The sequence below is a fragment of the Anomaloglossus baeobatrachus genome, chromosome 10 (assembly GCF_048569485.1).
Source record: "Anomaloglossus baeobatrachus isolate aAnoBae1 chromosome 10, aAnoBae1.hap1, whole genome shotgun sequence".
NCBI classification, from domain to species: domain Eukaryota; kingdom Metazoa; phylum Chordata; class Amphibia; order Anura; family Aromobatidae; genus Anomaloglossus; species Anomaloglossus baeobatrachus.
The window spans coordinates 12,511,450-12,531,483 of NC_134362.1; the positions used below are offsets into that span (position 1 = coordinate 12,511,450).

General features: G+C 47.2%; 1 protein-coding gene across 1 annotated transcript in view; it reads left to right on the forward strand.

Moving 5' to 3' along the window:
• The window catches only part of LRP4 (LDL receptor related protein 4), an 86,085-nt gene that overhangs the window by 8,742 nt on the left and 57,309 nt on the right, over positions 1-20,034 (forward strand). The window lies entirely within an intron of this gene.

A 20,034-nucleotide genomic window follows, 5' to 3' on the forward strand; every position in this document is an offset into this window, starting at 1 on the left:
GAGGGTAGAAGGCGTCTACATCACACTGAAGCACAAAGGGTTAAGGGCTCTGCTATTTGAGTGACAGCGGGGGGCACTTGTCTTGGGCCAAAATGAGGGGGTGTCTTTAATTTTTAGCTCCTTTGATTGACGCAAGGTAGAGAATGCTCTTCACTGTTAGACCTGTTGCATAAGATGCTGGGGAAAAAGCATTAATTATATATTGGCTTGGCTAATGGTTTATGTCGACCACCACCACCTCTTCTTCTTTTTTTTTTTTTTTACCTTTTGATTAAAGGAAGATCATAACCTCTTGCTGAGAATGAGATTTCTGACAAAAGGTGTAAATTAAGCAGCGTCTGGATTGACGGTTTGGGGATTTTTTTTTTTTTTTGGCACCAAATATGATTAATCTCCGCAATAAGGTCATAAATCGAAGCAGAAGCGTGAGCTTAGAGATGGGACCCGAATGCAAAATCTGTAGCAAAGCCTCGATTTACTATATAAACTATTGGTGTTAATATGTGAAAGACTTGATCCCAACTGGGCGCTATGGATCAAGGATCGTGATCGTTACCGAGCACCGATCTACTGGATGCAAATCATTTGGCGCTTGATTACTGACCCATTCACGTCTGGCAAATTTTATATTTTTCTTTTTAAACTTTATGGGACTACGACCTTCTATATAAAGTGTTGTGTAAGTTTTTGCAAAACACCATAAAAAAAATCATCAAATAGCCAAATAATATAAAAAATATCATTATATGAAACAAAAAATATGAGCACACTAGGAAAGAGCACCTCACACCAGCGGGAGGGGGACAGATATAAATAATTGGTGGTTCATATTAATATGTTAGTATTATACCAATAGGATCATAGGTGTATGTATAAATATAGAGTAAAGAACCAACCTGTCTGCATGTTCCCCAGCCACTGGAATGGCACCAGAGACCCGACGCGCGTTTCGGTGTGGATGCCTTTTGTCAGGGGGCGTCAATATAGTTGTGGTGTTGGCAGAGGCGCTGCCATCTGGGGTGTCAATATAGTTGGTCTATTTTTGCCCAAAAGGGTTTTAAGATATCCATGTTGTTCCCAAATAGCTCAGGACAGATGTATTTGCCTTTGTAGATTCCCATGGCCGCATTTGTGGGGGCCAGGATTTGGGTCTTGGCATACTTACCTGAATGTTTGGCCAAAATCCTAGTCTCCCTTTGGACTTGACAGATCTTTTGGGTGCAAGTTTTCAGAAGTTTTGGCAGTGCCCAAATGTACATAAACTGGGGAAGTCTAAAAAGGAAAACTTTTTTGCAGCTTTCGCAATCACTTTCCTTCTGGATGGAAAGTTTGGGTATTTGGGGGATCTGCGGGCACAGAGGGGCTCGTGTAGCACAAGTTTGGTTCCTGACACTTTATACAATAGATGTGTACCAATATAGTTGTAGAAAGAGACATGGACTGATGGACGGAGTAGACACAGTATTGATGAGAATTGATGACCTGATTGGTTATGGGAATGGCACCCCTCCATGTATAAGGACCTGCCGGTGTTACCATTGTATTAGACAATTGCTTATAAGGCTCTTCCCTCATAATAACCCACTTGGGCCAATACTATGAGCTACAATGAGAAGAGAACATGGCGCAGACCTGGTGTTTGATGGTTTCCACATATTCTTCGTCTTGTTCTGTTCTCTCTGTTGGAGCCGTCAGTCTTGAAGATCCACTGCCGGTAATTAATGGCTTGGCTTTTTTGTTTCTATAGTAATTATGGCGGCTTCTTTAGTAAAACAAGAAGGTAATTAGCCGAGTTCTCGCATGTAACACTCTCGGCTTGATGGGAACCCATGCCTGCAAGTTTTTCCATCTATATATATAATTGCTTTATTCTGTCTGTCTGTCTGTCTGTCTGTCTGTCTGTCTGTCTGTCTGTCTTGCTCCAAAATTGTGTCACCGTGACATTGTGTCACCATGACGGTGTCATTACAGTGACAACTGTCGGATTGGCCGCTGGGCTCGGCCTGGCCCCACCCCACCCACAGATTGGCTGCTCGCCTCGGCCTGGCCCCGCCGCCCGCATGGATTAGCCGCTCGCCCCGGCCCTCCGCACGCATCGCCCACTCCAGCGTACACCGGCTCCCAGTACACATGTGCAGGGAGCCGGCATACGCTGACGCCTCGCCCGCTCGCCCCTGACACACGTTGGCACACTTGGCCCCGCCCCCGGTGGACATAACCTTGTGATGCTGGGATCGTGACGGAGCCGATGTACGCTGGTAACCATGATACACATCGCGTAACTATAGGAAGCGCTTCCCTTTGTTACCCGATGTGTATCATGGTTACCAGCGTACACCGGCTCCCGGTACACATGTGCAGGGAGCCGGCATACGCTGATGCCTCGCCCGCTCAGCCCCGCCCCCTTCACACGTTGCCATGCTCGGACCCGCTCCCGGCGGCCCCAGCATGGGGGATGGAGCACAATGGGGGGTGTGCAGCATGGAGGATGGAGCACGATGGGGGGGGGTGCAGGATGGAGCACGATGGGGGGTGTGCAGCATGGAGGATGGAGCACGATGGGGGGTGCGCAGCATGGGAGATGTAGCACGATGGGGGGGGTGCGCAGCATGGGAGATGTAGCACGATGGGGGGGTGCGCAGCATGGGGGATGGAGCACGATGGGGGGTGCGCAGCATAGGGGTTGGAGTACAATAGGGGGTGCGCAGCATGGGGGATGGAGCACGGTGGGGGGTGCGCAGCATGGGGGATGAAGCACAATGGGGGGTGCGCAGCATGGGGGATGGAGCACGATGGGGGGTGCGCAGCATGGGGGATGGAGCACGATGGGGGGTGCGCAGCATGGGGGATGGAGCACGATGGGGGGTGCGCAACATGGGGGATGAAGCACGATGAGGGGTTCGCAGCATGGAAGATGGAGCACGATGAGGGGTGCGCAGCATGGGGGATGGAGCAGCATGGAGGATGGAGCACGATGGGGGGTGCGCAGCATGGGGGATGGAGCACGATGGGGGGTGCGCAGCATGGGGGATGGAGCACGATGGGGGGTGCGCAGCATGTCGGATGGAGCACGATGGGGGGTGCGCAGCATGGGGGATGGAACACGATGGGAGGTGCGCAGCATGGGGGATGGAGCACGATGAGGGGTGCGCAGCATGGGGGATGAAACACGATGGGGGGTGCGCAGCATGGGGGATGGAGCACGATAGGGGGTGCGCAGCATGGGGGATGGAGCACGATGGGGGTGCGCAGCATGGGGGATGGAACACGATGGGAGGTGCGCAGCATGGGGGATGGAGCACGATGGGGGGTGCGCAGCATGGGGGATGGAACACGATGGGAGGTGCGCAGCATGGGGGATGGAGCACGATGGGGGTGCGCAGCATGGGGGATGGAGCACGATGGGGGATGCGCAGCATGGGGGAAGGAGCACGATGGGGGGTGCAGCATGGGAAATGGAACACGATGGGGGGTGCACACCTCCCCCCAAAACACACACACACCGCCACACGCACACCGCACAACACACCACACACACACACTGGGAACCACAAACACCGCCCTACACAGACACCCACACAGACAACGCTGCACACACACACAACACCCAACACACAAACACCGCGGCATACATAAATATACGCACATACCGCGCAACACACACACTGCACAAAACATACCTCCCCCCCAAAACACACACACGCACCCCACACCCACACAAACCGCGCAACACACACAGCACCACACACAGACAACACTGCAGACACACAGCGCTCCACAAACAACGCAACACACACAACGCAACACACAAACACCGCTCTCACCCCCCACCCAGACAACACCCAGAACATTTACAGCCCCTACACAAACACTGGCAACTACACACAACAACATCTATATATATATATAACAAAAATCATACATTAACTACACAATACGTAAATTCTAGAATACCCGATGCGTAGAATCCGGCCACCTTCTTGTAGATCTATAAATATGGAACAATTTGGATGTTTCCAAACCTTCAAATTCCTGTAAAGATTTTTTTGTTGTTCAGGTGTTGGAGGTTTGGGGGTAGAAAGCGTGCGGTCCATACCGGGGCTCTGAGCAGCGCAGAGGACCATCTTCCCAATAAGAAGACAATGAGGCTGGGGGTCCGGGGTGCAAAGAGCACAGTCATTCCAGGGCTCAGATCTACTCCAAAACTGGCTTAAAACAAATATCTAAGAAAACTGTTCATGAAGAGGTTTAAAAATTAATAAATAAATAATCCTGGTGGGTAAGAAGGTGAATGTGGCTTCTCAGGTGTAATTTGCCCTAAAATTGCAAATGTCCAATCAGAAGGTCTCAAAGGGACTGGAAAAAAGATGGCTCCAAAACCATTAAGAAAAAAGACGCGCTTCCTAAAACTGTTTACAATTGAAAATCTTGAGGTTTTATTGCGGCAATATAGAAATGACAATGTGGCCATACGGGCATGTGGAAGGTTTTCTCTCTGGAGGGATCGGTATGGTGCTGATCTGTTTGGCAGCATTAGGCAGTCACATCGCACTCTTTCCCCTTTCCACTGTGCTTTTGCCACTCTCTTGGTTTTTAGGGCATCTTTATAGACACCCCCCCCCTTCCCGGCCGGGGTCCAGGGTGAGGTCCAGGGTGAGGTCCAGGGTGAGGTCCAGGGTGAGGTCCAGGGTGAAGGCCTTGTGAGGTCCAGGGTGAAGGCCTTGTGAGGTCCAGGGTGAGGGCCCTGTGAGGACCAGGGTGAGGGCCTTGTGAGGACCAGGGTGCGGTCTAAGATAACGGTCTAGGCTGCATAAGACACAAAAAAGTAATGCCACAACTGTGAACAGATCCTTCCTGTGAGATTTGCCCTGGATCCATCATTTTTGTGGAAGAATTCTTCCCTACAAACATTGATCCTGGGTTATCGCCGTTCATTGGGGTCTTGCCGAGCCTCTTTGGCCTCCATGTTTGAGTCTATGAGCATGAAGGTCATGGTCGTTGTGTTGGTCATTAACAAATCTATTCCTCTCCCAAATGTCAAATTTCACCTGATGGTCCAGGATTAGCTGCCACCCCTTATCCATAGGTTGTGTCTAGCTTTGGTGCTGGGCTTTAGTATAAAACCCAATTTGTGGCCTGAGCTCTAATGCAGGAGAGCGCCACGTTTTTCCAGTCCTGTGAAATCTGCTTTTCCTTCTCCAGGGTTGGACGGGACATGACACGAGGATGGGTTCTGTGCTCCACCCTCCGTCCCCGTGTCGGGCATAACATGGGGTTCAGTTTTGCCCCGAGTGTTGGCGCACGGCTGAGCTATTCTAGAACTTGTAGTTTCACATCTGCTGGAAAGATGCCACCGTGCTATCCGGATATTTGTGGAGATGTAAGGAGTCATGTAAGGACTTCTTTTAATCAATGTAACTAATGTTATAACGTTTTTCAAGGCTCCTTGAAATGTTAATTTAATTAAAGCTGATGCCTCCGGCGTATTCTGCTGATATAATTAAAAGCAAGTGCTCGGTGGGCACTCCCTGCGCTGGGAGTCTCGTTCGGTAGATTGGGGAAGTGGTTAGAAGTTTGCAAAAATCAGAGCAAGATGTAGATGCTGTAGATATCGGGGTATAGCGGGCGGTGGTGGATCCTCCGGGGGCGGTGGTGGATCCTCCGGGGGCGGTGGTGGATCCTCCGGGGGCGGTGGTGGATCCTCCGGGGGCGGTGGTGGATCCTCCGGGGGCGGTGGTGGATCCTCCGGGGGCGGTGGTGGATCCTCCGGGCGGTGATTATCACTGCTGGCTCAGTAGTGATGATAATCCCTTTTGCTGGCACTATGGGCGTCACGAATGTGCCTGCGGATGATGGACCTGGCAGGAGATATGGCTCCGTTTTGGGCAGAGCTCTATGGTCTCAGTATGGACCGCGATGATATGGATTTGCCCCAGGAAATTTCCCCAAATGGCGCTCCAATGTTGTTGGAAAATGGTACAGAATTTTATTTAAACTGCAATATTGGATGATCATTTACTGTTTCGGCCTACGGTGCCTTCATCAGAACCGACTGCAGAAGTGCAGATAGGAGAATATAGAAGCGGTAGAGCAGAGGGCGCCATGAAAAATCGCAGAGAAGCGACCTGCCGGCCCATAGGTGGGTCTCATCCGCCCGCTGACGTGTGGCGCTCACAATTCATGTCTTTAATTTATGAAGGCCTGAAGTTTACTTTTACATATTCACTTTCCATGGTTTGTGCCTCATATTTTATTTCAGCTCCTGCAGTACCATATACAACCTGCGGACAGGGGAGGCGCTGTTACTGGGAGAAAGCCGACATGTCTAGTTCTTTCCTAGACTCGCAAAGTTTTCCAAGACGTTGAGTGGAAACCACTCCGGAAAATGCTTCTTTTTTGGAGGCATTTTAATTCTCTCTGATTGGACGGTGGCCAGTTTGGAGCGGATTCCTTTCTGCCATAGCTGCATTACCCTGGTGGGCGCTATGCACTGGGGTCGCCATGCGGGGCCATCGCTTGCTTTTACTTTCTACCCTCCATAAATCGCTCAGCTGATTGGCTGGCATTGGCGGCACGTCCGGCGCGTCTGTCCTCGCTATATACGAGGCCGCTGTGTTCATCGCTGTCCCCGGTAATGCTGGAGAAGTGACAGAATACAGCAGGCAGTGTCCTCATTATTGCCGCTCGTGTACCAGTTCCCATGGAAACCATAATTGGCCGCAGTTTTTGAATCTATTAATATGAGTCAGAGGGAAGCAGGAAAAATAGCAGAAAAAGAAGAGCAGATATGGCGGCTTCACTGCGCGGAAATTTCCAGAGAACGGACTTTATACAGCACAATTCTGTGATGTCTTATAGAGGACGAGGAGCGATGGGGCCGGGGACATCCAGGAGCGAAGGCTACAGTGCACCCCAAAAAGTTGTGTCTGTAGTAAGTTTCTTGGTGCAGTCGACCTGGGATTCCACATCTTGGTTCAGGTGCGGATCTACAGAACAGATTTCTGGGATCACACCGATAGCAGATCTATGGGTCCGGTGTGGACAGCGGGGGAGCGGCGGTCACAGCGCTACGTGGGCCCAGACCACCCATGAGGAAACAAGGAGGCGCCAGACAATGGGGCACGAGGGCCAAAGGGGCCATCATGCTCCAAGCGGATGGGATTTTTTTGGGGAGCAATTTGTAACCGAATTCTGGAGCCAAACTTCTTGTGTCGTCCTCCAGATGAATGTTTTTTGTTGAAGAGTCCAAAAGTGTTGTATTGTCAGTCCTGATGGATGAGCCAAATGTTCGGTTTTTTTTTGTTTTTTTTTTGTAAGCTTTACTTATTTTATTCACTTATATGGCACCATTAAATCCTCAGAGCTTTAGACATGATCATCGCTGTGCCTATTAGGGAAGTGAGATTGTGAGCCCCATCAGTCTTACGGAGAAACTGGAGACCCTGGAGGATCCCACAAGAACACGGGGAGAACATGGAAACTCTTTGCAGATGTTGTCCTTGATGGGATTTGAACCCAGGACCCCAGCGCTGCAAGACTGCAGTGCTAACCACTGAGCCACCGTGCTGCCCTGTATATAGTGCAGTGCTAACCACTGAGCCACTGTATAGTGCTAACCACTGAGCCACCGTGCTGCCCTGTATATAGTGCAGTGCTAACCACTGAGCCACTGTATAGTGCTAACCACTGAGCCACCGTGCTGCCCTATATATAGTGCAGTGCTAACCACTGAGCCACCGTGCTGCCCTGTATATAGTGCAGTGCTAACCACTGAGCCACCGTGCTGCCCTATATATAGTGCAGTGCTAACCACTGAGCCACCGTGCTGCCCTATAAATATAGTGCAGTGCTAACCACTGAGCCACCGTGCTGCCCTATATATAGTGCAGTGCTGCCCTATATATAGTACAGTGCTAACCACTCATCCACCGTGCCACCCTATATGTAGTACAGTACTAACAACTCAGCCATCGTACTGCCCTATATATAGTACAGTGCTAACCACTGAGTCACTGTGCTGCCCTATATATAGTGCAGTGCTAACCACTGAGCCACCGTGCTGCCCTATATATAGTACAGTGCTAACCACTGAGTCACTGTGCTGCCCTATTATGTTGCTTTCCTCAGGATACTGATAGTATACGTAATTTAGCAAAAGTGCGATACCTGATACTTGCAGGCTTGAGTATGGCATAAACATAGAATTAGCATAAAAAAGCAAACAAAAACCCCCCACTGATGTAACCAGGGGTACACAATTTCCCCCCCCACCCACCCCTCTTTTTCTAGTCTGGGGGTCATATTGTTGGAATGTATCACGGTGATGGGCTACAATAAAACATTAAAGGGGTAGTTCACTATGTTTAACATTGATGGCCCGTCCTTAGGCTAGGTCATCAATATCTGATCTGCCGGGGTCCAGCAGCTGACCCTTCCGCCGATCGCCTGTTCTCGGTGCCAGTGGTGGCAGCAGGCGGCCAGAAATGCTCAGTTCCGGAGCTGGCCCATCTTCTGATAGCAGCTGTGGACGGGTACTGCACATTCACCTCCCATTCTAATCAATAGAAGTGCAGAACCCGGCCACGGCCGCTATCCGAAGACGGGGCAGCTCCGGACCTGAGCATTTCTTACTGCTGCGGAGCGCAGTGGGGGTGCGGAGTGTCGGACCCTGACCAATCAGACATTGATGACCCGTCCTAAGGTCTTATTATAACATGATTTGCAATTTTTGATGTCCATAGTATTTACTATTTATCTCACTTCCGGTTTCTGGAGATTTATTGTCTCTAGCTTCCCTCCAGAGAGGAGTGACGGAGGCCGCACGTAAGACGGGTGACTCCGCTGTGGTCTATGGAATGTGTGGAAGCAGCCAGAAGTCTCACTTGCCATTAGAAATTATGATGGAAACCGCAATATCTGTGCACAATTCACCTCCGATCTAGAAGAGCGCAGCAGCAGAGATTGCGAGGCGCAGCAGCAGAGATTGCGAGGCGCAGCAGCAGAGATTGCGAGGCGCAGCAGCAGAGATTGCGAGGCGCAGCAGCAGAGATTGCGAGGCGCAGCAGCAGAGATTGCGAGGCGCAGCAGCAGAGATTGCGAGGCGCAGCAGCAGAGATTGCGAGGCGCAGCAGCAGAGATTGCGAGGCGCAGCAGCAGAGATTGCGAGGCGCAGCAGCAGAGATTGGGAGGCGCAGAACACAATGCTCTGCACCGCAACAAAGGACTTTTATTTTCTGTAGGTGATAGTTACACATTTGTGTTAGTTTTGGTTTCTTGTTTTTTTGGGTGGGGTTGGTGGAGGGGAACGGGAAACATACGGTACTTAATTATACTCTAGGGGCATCTTCACAGGCCCGTGTGTTGGGTGGATTTTTATGTTTGGACTGATTTTGCTCCAAAAAAAAGAGAAATAGAGAATCGTGTGATCTCTGATCCAATCTGCAGATCAGAACCTTCCATTCACGTCAATTGGGCTTTGAAAAAACTGATGCCGTCCGCATCGCAGCCGGGTGCTGCTGTCAGGCTTTTGTTTTTGGGGTTTTTTTTTTCTTTTTTTACATACAAGAAAACCCGATGCTAAAAATAGGGACATCGGTCAAAAAAAATGGAAAACCGGATAAAAGCCACGTACAAAAATCAATGTTTTTCTTGGGGGATGCAAGAAAACAAACTGTAATTCAGGCTATATAAAACCTTGGAAGTTTTGAAAGGGAATCTGTCACCAGGTTTTTGCTCCCCCATCTGAGAGCAGCATAATGTAGAGACAGAGACCCTGATTCCAGCGATGTGTCACTGAGCTGTTTGCTGTCATTTTCATAAAATCAATGTTTTTTTTTCTGCTGCAGATCTAGCAGTTATACAGAGCTGATGAATATGCTGGACTACCTGCAGCACGCCAAGTAGTCCTGTAATGATAATCACTGCTGATTTAAACTGTGAGTTATTTATTTTTTATTTTTAATCAAACCTACACTAAGCAGCCCAGTAAGTGACAGCTGCTTACTAAGCTACTTTCTCTCCACAGTGTCATACAAAATAGTCATACCAAGGGCACAGTGTGGCCATTTTCATTTAAGGGTGTACTCACTTTTGTTGCAGCGGACTAGACATTAGACACTGTGATGAGTTATTTGCACTGTTATACAAGCTGCGCACTGACACATTGCGCAGCTTGTATACAAAGTACAGTGTCAGTGCGCAGCTTGTATACAATGTACAGACACTGCACAATGTACAGTTAGGTCCAGAAATATTTGGACAGTGACACAAGTTTTGTTATTTTAGCTGTTTACAAAAACATGTTCAGAAATACAATTCTATATATAATATGGGCTGAAAGTGCACACTCCCAGCTGCAATATGAGAGTTTTCACATCCAAATTGGAGAAAGGGTTTAGGAATCATAGCTCTGTAATGCATAGCCTCCTCTTTTTCAAGGGACCAAAAGTAATTGGACAAGGGACTCTAAGGGCTGCAATTAACTCTGAAGGCGTCTCCCTCGTTAACCTGTAATCAATGAAGTAGTTAAAAGGTCTGGGGTTGATTACAGGTGTGTGGTTTTGCATTTGGAAGCTGTTGCTGTGATCAGACAACATGCGGTCTAAGGAACTCTCAATTGAGGTGAAGCAGAACATCCTGAGGCTGAAAAAAAAGAAAAAATCCATCAGAGAGATAGCAGACATGCTTGGAGTAGCAAAATCAACAGTCGGGTACATTCTGAGAAAAAAGGAATTGACTGGTGAGCTTGGAAACTCAAAAAGGCCTGGGCGTCCACGGATGACAACAGTGGTGGATGATCGCCGCATACTTTCTTTGTTGAAGAAGAACCCGTTCACAACATCAACTAAAGTCCAGAACACTCTCAGTGAAGTAGGTGTATCTGTCTCTAAGTCACCAGTAAAGAGAAGACTCCATGAAAGTAAATACAAAGGGTTCACATCTAGATGCAAACCATTCATCAATTCCAAAAATAGACAGGCCAGAGTTAAATTTGCTGAAAAACACCTCATGAAGCCAGCTCAGTTCTGGAAAAGTATTCTATGGACAGATGAGACCAAGATCAACCTGTACCAGAATGATGGGAAGAAAAAAGTGTGGAGAAGAAAGGGAACGGCACATGATCCAAGGCACACCACATCCTCTGTAAAACATGGTGGAGGCAACGTGATGGCATGGGCATGCATGGCTTTCAATGGCACTGGGTCACTTGTGTTTATTGATGACATAACAGCAGACAAGAGTAGCCGGATGAATTCTGAAGTGTACCGGGATATACTTTCAGCCCAGATTCAGCCAAATGACGCAAAGTTGATCGGACGGCGCTTCATAGTACAGATGGACAATGACCCCAAGCATACAGCCAAAGCTACCCAGGAGTTCATGAGTGCAAAAAAGTGGAACATTCTGCAATGGCCAAGTCAATCACCAGATCTTAACCCAATTGAGCATGCATTTCACTTGCTCAAATCCAGACTTAAGACGGAAAGACCCACAAACAAGCAAGACCTGAAGGCTGCGGCTGTAAAGGCCTGGCAAAGCATTAAGAAGGAGGAAACCCAGCGTTTGGTGATGTCCATGGGTTCCAGACTTAAGGCAGTGATTGCCTCCAAAGGATTCGCAACAAAATATTGAAAATAAAAATATTTTGTTTGGGTTTGGTTTATTTGTCCAATTACTTTTGACCTCCTAAAATGTGGAGTGTTTGTAAAGAAATGTGACAATTCCTACAATTTCTATCAGATATTTTTGTTCAAACCTTCAAATTAAACGTTACAATCTGCACTTGAATTCTGTTGTAGAGATTTCATTTCAAATCCAATGTGGTGGCATGCAGAGCCCAACTCGCCAAAATTGTGTCACTGGCCAAAGATTTCTGGACCTAACTGTATACAAGCTGCACACTGACACTGTACATTGTATCACAGGGTCAAATCTGCAGCACTGTCCCAGTAAAAGAGTTTTTATATATATATATATATATATATATATATATATATATATATATATATATATATATATATATATTTTATTATACAGTACAGACTAAAAGTTTGGACACACCTTCTCATTCAAAGAGTTTTCTTTATTTTCATGACTCTAAAATTGTAGATTCACATTGAAGGCATCAAAACTATGAATTATCACATGTGGAATGAAATACTTAAAGTGTGAAACAACTGAAAATATGTCTTATATTCTAGGTTCTTCAGTCGCCGCCTTTTGCTCTGATTACTGCTTTAGACACTCTTGGCATTCTCTTGATGAGCTTCAAGAGGTAGTCACCGGAAATGGTCTTCCAACAGTCTTGAAGGAGTTCCCAGAGATGCTTAGCACTTGTTGGCCCTTTTGCCTTCACTCTGCGGTCCAGCTCACCCCAAACCATCTCGATTGGGTTCAGGTCTGGTGACTGTGGAGGCCAGGTCATCTGGCGTAGCACCCCATCACTCTCCTTCTTAGTCACATAGCCCTTACACAGCCTGGAGGTGTGTTTGGGGTCATTGTCGTGTTGAAAAATAACTGATGGTCCAACTAAACGCAAACCGGATGGAATAGCACGCCGCTGCAAGATGCTGTGGTAGCCATGCTGGTTCTGTATGCCTTCAATTTTGAATAAATTCCCAACAGTGTCACCAGCAAAACACCCCCACACCATCACACCTCCTCCACCATGCTTCACGGTGGGAACCAGGCATGTAGAGTCCATCCATTCACCTTTTCTACAAAGACATGGTGGTTGGATCCAAAGATCTCAAATTTGGACTCATCAGAGCAAAGCACAGATTTCCACTGGTCTAATGTCCATTCCTTGTGTTCTTTACCCAAACAAGTCTCTTCTGCTTGTTGCCTGTCCTTGTCAGAGATGGTCTGTAAAATATATATATATATAATTTATTACAGACCAAAAGTTTGGACACAACTTCTCATCTCTAGAACTGTTAAGGAGACATTGTGCAGAAGCCAGCCAGCATATAATATGCAATTATATGTTTACAGATATGATGGGTGTACTGACTTTTGTGATATGCTGTAAATAATATAACCATATTTCGCAATCTATGGAGTGATCGCCTTGTTTGCTTGTTCCTGTTTTCTTCTGTGCGGATCTGGCGCTTTTGTTTCCGTTTTTAGATATTGTCATTTTAGACTTCCTCTTTCCCTCTTTTTTCGTCCTCTTGATCTGCAGACTATTGACCGTGGTCCTGGCATCTGTGGCGTCACTTCCGGATGACCAAAGCATTGTTCTGGGGGGTTCATTAGGAGTCAATTAGACCCTTTGTGTAAACACTAAGCACCGTTCATTCTATGGCTGGGGCCGGTGGGCATTGTCTTCTGTATACACTGGAGATTTCGGAGGGGCTCTAATTACACATAATGGATCTCTGAGCCCGGATTGCAGATACTTCTTGTTTTTCCCCTTATTTTTGGCCTTTTCTTTGCAGAACTCCGCGCCACCTTCTCTGCATTCGCTTCATGTCTGTATATTCCGGCCGGAGAGGACTGAAAAGTGTTTTGTAACATTAATTGAATTTCATACAAAATAGTCACTTTGTTTTTTTCGTTGTCCCGGACGTGGGAACCCCCGGGGTACGCCAACAATGCGACCGTGACGTTTAGAAATAGCGGAAAGACCAATGGAATCGGGGACCTGCCGGTCTTTGCAAAAGTCGAAATTAGGTTTTGAGACGACAAGGAGCCAGAATGGCCGGCACAGGTGGTGGCTGCAGGGAAATAAAAGGGATTTCACGCCCTGGGAAGTTAAGGAGTAGTGTGACTAAATGGGGGGGGATGGGAGGGAGGAATGTTATGGTGATGGGGGAACAGACTGAGGAGACCCCATACCGAGAGGGGAAAGTCAGGAAGAGTTCCTGGAAATAGATGGCTTTCTGTACACACTGGTGACCCCCAGCGAGACCCCCTCTTTTTCTCCTTCGGGCACTTGCATTTATCTTTAATACATGCACCCCCCCCTCCTCAAGGGCTTGTGTTGTCTTCTAGATGCTCATATATATATAGATATATATATAGAGAGAGAGAGAGAGAGAGAGATATATATATATATAGATAGATAGATAGATATATAGATATATTATTATTATTATTTATTATTATAGCGCCATTTATTCCATGGCGCTTTACAAGTGAAAGGGTATACGTACAACAATCATTAACAGTACATAACAGACTGGTACAGGAGGAGAGAGGACCCTGCCCGCGAGGGCTCACAGTCTACAGGGAATGGGTGATGGTACAATAGGTGAGGACAGAGCTGGTTGCGCAGTGGTCTACTGGGCTGAGGGCTGTTGTAGGTTGTAGGCTTGTTGGAAGAGGTGGGTCTTGAGGTTCCTCTTGAAGCTTTCCACGGTAGGGGAGAGTCTGATGTGCTGAGGTAGAGCGTTCCAGAGTATGGGGGATGCACGGGAGAAATCTTGTACGCGATTGTGGGAAGAGGAGATAAGGGAGGAGCAGAGAAGGAGATCTTGTGAGGATCTGAGGTTGCGTGCAGGTAGGTACCGGGAGACTAGGTCACAGATGTAGGGAGGAGACAGGTTGTGCATGGCTTTGTATGTCATGGTTAATGTTTTGAACTGGAGTCGTTGGGTGATGGGAAGCCAGTGAAGGGATTGGCAGAGTGGCGAGGCTGGGGAGTAGCGAGGGGAGAGGTGGATTAAGCGGGCCGCAGAGTTTAGGATAGATTGGAGGGGTGCAAGAGTGTTGGAAGGGAGGCCAGAGAGCAGGAGGTTGCAGTAGTCGAGGCGGGGAGATGATGAGGGCATGCACTAATGTTTTTGCTGATTCTTGGTTAAGGAAAGCACGGATCCGGGAGATGTTTTTGAGTTGTAATCGGCATGAGGTGAAGAGGGCTTGGATGTGTGGCTTGAAGGATAGAGCAGAGTCGAGGGTCACTCCAAGGCAAGAGATATATATATATATATATAGAGATATCTATCTCTATCTCTATCTCTATCTCTATCTCTATCTCTATCTCTATCTCTATCTCTATCTCTATCTCTATCTCTATCTCTATCTCTATCTCTATCTCTATCTCTATCTCTCTCTCTCTATCTCTCTCTATCTCTCTCTATCTCTCTCTCTCTCTCTCTCTATCTCTCTCTCTATCTCTCTCTCTATCTCTCTCTCTCTCTCTCTCTATCTCTCTCTCTATCTCTCTCTCTATCTCTATCTCTCTCTCTCTCTCTATCTCTCTCTCTATCTCTCTCTCTCTCTCTCTCTCTATCTCTCTCTCTATCTCTCTCTCTATCTCTCTCTCTATCTCTCTCTCTATCTCTCTCTCTATCTCTCTCTCTATCTCTATCTCTCTCTCTCTCTCTCTCTCTATCTCTCTCTCTATCTCTCTCTCTATCTCTCTCTATCTCTCTCTCTATCTCTCTCTCTATCTCTATCTCTCTCTCTATCTCTCTCTCTCTCTCTCTCTCTCTCTCTCTCTCTCTCTCTCTCTCTCTCTCTCTCTCTCTCTCTCTATCTCTCTCTCTATCTCTCTCTCTCTATCTCTCTCTCTCTCTCTCTCTCTCTCTCTCTCTCTCTCTCTATCTCTCTCATTTATATATATATATATATGCAAGAAGGCCTGCGGAGACACCATCACATGTTTCTCAACGCTGGCAGGAAACTAGCCAGGTCTTTCACCGGGAAGGAACAACCACGGGAAGGGCAGTCTCCAGTCAAGGAGACCACCTATGCCAAACATGGTATCCATCCGGCTGTCTGTGGATGGATACCATGTTTGGCATAGGTGGTCTCCTTGACTGGAGACTGCCCTTCCCGTGGTTGTTCCTTCCCGGTGAAAGACCTGGCTAGTTTCCTGCCAGCGTTGAGAAACATGTGATGGTGTCTCCGCAGGCCTTCTTGCTTTGAATATTTTCCAGGGGGCATTGCTCTAGAATCACTGTGTTGAGAAACACGTGATGGTGTCTCCGCAGTGGTGGATGTTGATCTCCCTAAGGTCAACCATCCTTGCTCACATATATCTCTCTATCTCTCTATCTCATAAATAATATTTATTTATATATTTTTTTTTATTTTTTATTTTTTTCACCCCTAGAATACTTTTATCATTTTTGGGGCAGAAGTATTTTCATCCTCTAGATGATACAGACTCTAGTAGAACTTCTGAAACTTTATATTCTAGCATTTTCCATTCATACAGGCGTCTCCCGATCAGGACCCTTCTCTACTTTTGGTGACGGAGCAATAGCTACAAAGTGTCTCCTTACGTGGACGACCCGACAGATCCGCTCCATCTATCGATATTACAGCATTGTGTCATTGTTAATCTCCTCTCGCTGTGGCGCTGCTCCAGGACCATTAAAATACTGGTAACAGACGATCAATGGAGATCCCAACAGTAAGGCTGAGATCACATGTCCAGTAGTCCTCCATTAGAGCGAATCCTGCAGAGATCACATGTCCAGTAGTCCTCCATTAGAGCGGATCCTGCAGAGATCACATGTCCAGTAGTCCTCCATTAGAGCGGATCCTGCAGAGATCACATGTCCAGTAGTCCTCCATTAGAGCGGATCCTGCAGAGATCACATGTCCAGTAGTCCTCCATTAGAGCGGATCCTGCAGAGATCACATGTCCAGTAGTCATCCATTAGAGCGGATCCTGCAGAGATCCATTGACAAAAAAGTTCTGCTATTTATCTTATGCTTTTCTTGCTTTTGTAAAGGATCCATTTAAAATGACAGATTAATAGTAATCCATTAACGGATCTGTTCTCCATAGACTCCCATGTTACAAAAAATGGATCAAGCAGAAATCCGTTATTTAACAACGGACAAAAAAAGTTGAGTTTGCAGAACTTTTGTGCCAATGAATGTCTGCTGGATCCGTTCTAATGGATGATGATTACTGGAGAAATGATCTTTGCAGGATCTGTGCTAGCAGATGATCATTGGACGTGTGATCTCTGCTGGATCCGTTCAACTGGATTACTACTAGACTTATGATCTCTGCAGGATCTGTTCTAACAGATGATTACTGGGCATATGATCTCTGCAGGATCTGCTATAACGGATGATTACTGGACGTGTGCTCTCTGCAGGATCTTTGCTAGTGGATGATTATTGGACGTGTGATCTCTGTAGGATCTGTTCTAACAGATGATTACTGGACATATGATCTCTGCAGGATCTGTTCTAACAGATGATTACTGGACATATGACCTCTGCAGGATTCGCTATAATGGATGATTACTGGACGTGTGATCTCTGCAGGATCCGCTATAATGGATGATTACTGGACGTGTGATCTCTGCAGGATCCGTTCTAACAGCTGATTACAGGACGTGTGAACTTGACCTGAAAGAGTTTGGAGACGTAACGTTACATTTGACCGTAAGGAGATCACAAAGTCTGGAGCGACCTCAGTTCTACGACACTTCTTTGACAGAGACGTATTTTTGCCTATTTCTTATTTTTTCAGAAAAGGAACAGAGAATCTTAGAGAAGTTCTAAAGCTTCTGAATAACAATGATACAATGTAACAAAAATAATGCAGAATTCGTGTCATAATGTAACTTTGTGGAATTATTTTCTCTACGATGAGGCGGTTGCGATGTATTCTCTTCTCTGTTGTGGAGGTATTTGGACTTTATAGCACGCAGAGTCCAGCACCTGGCACAAGTCGTCTCTCATCCTTGGCCGCGGAGGCCGGGGTATGAAGATCTCCTGGCTCGGTGATGTCACCAGCATTTTTGAGATCTGGGTTGCGGCTGCATGGAGGTGATGATGAGGATTGGGCACATGCCTCGCTCTTCTCGTTGATGGTGTCCTCTTGTTCTGACGCAGCATGCCATGTGCACTCGTCGGGCCCCGCCGGGCTCCAGGTTATATTTGGAAATGACTGTCTCCGCAGACATGTAAGGGTCTATTACTCTCACCCTGGCAGCCTGCCATTTAGGGAACATTCCTACATTGAAGAGCTTTGTCAACAGCCCTCTGTGTTCTGTCCTTCAATCTTTCATTGCTTTGTGCGCCTAAAAAACAAATGATGGAGCGAGACACCAGGCCCAATTGACATCTCTGAAAATGCAGAGGAAAGAGGGGGAGGGGGGGAAATATTTCTGGAGAAATACCAAGAATGTGATAAGGTCGTTTTTACTATGAGCTTCATTAGACCCTCAGACATTACCTAAGAGTTATCAGTCCCACCTTGGAGACCATGAAAGGTTGCAGATGTTTGTGTCCATTGATATATTACATACTAGCCTGAAAAAAAAGACAGGGACCTTCTGGAAGAAGTGGCAAATCCAATCCCCTGGGCACCACCCAAACCTACCAGATGGCAGTGCCCCTGAGAGGTCTCCCTTGTGTGGTCACAGAATGCTCCATCAATAGAACATCATTGAGCAGCAGTGGGTTGTGGAAAGGGCTCGGCCTTTAAAAATGGGGTGTGGGTGCAACAAAATTTAGGCTGCCCCTGATGAACACTAAATTTCCAATCTTTTCCTTTGATGGGCTATAAGATGCTTGGAGTATCAGATTTATGGTGGCGGATACCATTTCCTATGGTAACTGGTGTGAACATGGCCATTATCGGTCAACAAACGATCCCTCGGGCCAAAACGTTGTTGGGCAACAAAGGAGCCCTCGGGCCAAAACGTTGTTGGGCAACAAATAATCCCTCTGGCCAAAACGTCAGGCAACAAAGGAGCCCTCTGCCAAAACGTTGTTGCAACAAACGATCCCTCGGGCCAAAACGTTGTTGGGCAACAAAGGAGCCCTCGGGCCAAAACGTTGTTGGGCAACAAATAATCCCTCTGGCCAAAACGTCAGGCAACAAAGGAGCCCTCTGCCAAAACGTTGTTGCAACAAACGAGCCCTCGGGCCAAAACGTTGTCGGGCAACAAACGAGCGCTCGGGCCAAAACGTGTGGCAACAAAGGAGCCCTCTGCCAAAAGGTTGTCAGGCAACAAAGGTGCCCTCGGGCAACAAACGAGCCCTCGGGCCAAAACGTTGTCGGGCAACAAACGAGCCCTCTGCCAAAAGGTTGTCGGGCAACAAACGAGCCCTCGGCCAAAATGTTGTCTGGCAACAAACGAGCCCTCAGTACAGACGCTCAGAGTGGGGTCCTAAAGCCTGGACCTGCGTGTGGTGGCTATATGGATATTCGTCTGCCGGCTATGGTGAGCGAGGGTCTGTGCCGTACATAATGTGGTCTGTAAGCTCGCATGTCTCGCACAGGACTGGAGTGGATTGTATTGTAACAATTGCGGTATTCTGCAAATATTGTGTGTGCAAATACCTGCAGGTTGTGCCTCGGGTATCAGGATGTTGGTTTTATTTGGCTATTTACTAATTGGGCAGAGCCATGTGAATACTGATGTTACATACATGTTGGAGTAGAAGATGGTACGCCGGCACGGTGCCAGGTCCAGACGTCTTCTATGCTGGATATTTGTACTAGCACAGGTCTGTTTGCACGGCGCGACCTGCGGCACTAAATGATCGCTGACCGGCAATGGTTTACAGCCGGTTTACCCAGATGTGCACTGAATGATCTGGGTGTGTGCACACCATGAGTATCTTTTGGCAGGAAAAAAACATAGCGCAAAAAAACGCAGAAAGAATTGTCATGCTACACAGATTATTATTTTCTGCGCCAAATCTGCAAGGAGAAAACACTCAACATGTGCACGAGACGTCAGGATTCTCATCGACTTTGCTGCCATCAGGATTTACGTGCAGCTTTGACAAATCTGCTCTTCAAAACGCATAAAAAAGTGATAAAATCTCGATAATGTGCGCCAATGGATCAGTGCACATAGGCACCATTGTTGTTAGTGGCGCACGTCCTGTATATGTTGGATGATTTTTTATTTTATTTTTTTTTTTTGGGGGGGGGGGGCAACACAGAATATCATTTCACCAACAAATTGGCATCTTGCTTGTCCGTCGTGTAATCGTCAGATTTCCTAGGAAGGTTTCTTTATGGTTTTGCAGTCTAAATGGACCTTAAAGCGCACCAATCACCAGGATTTTCCTATATAACCTAAAGCCGGTGCTATACTGGCA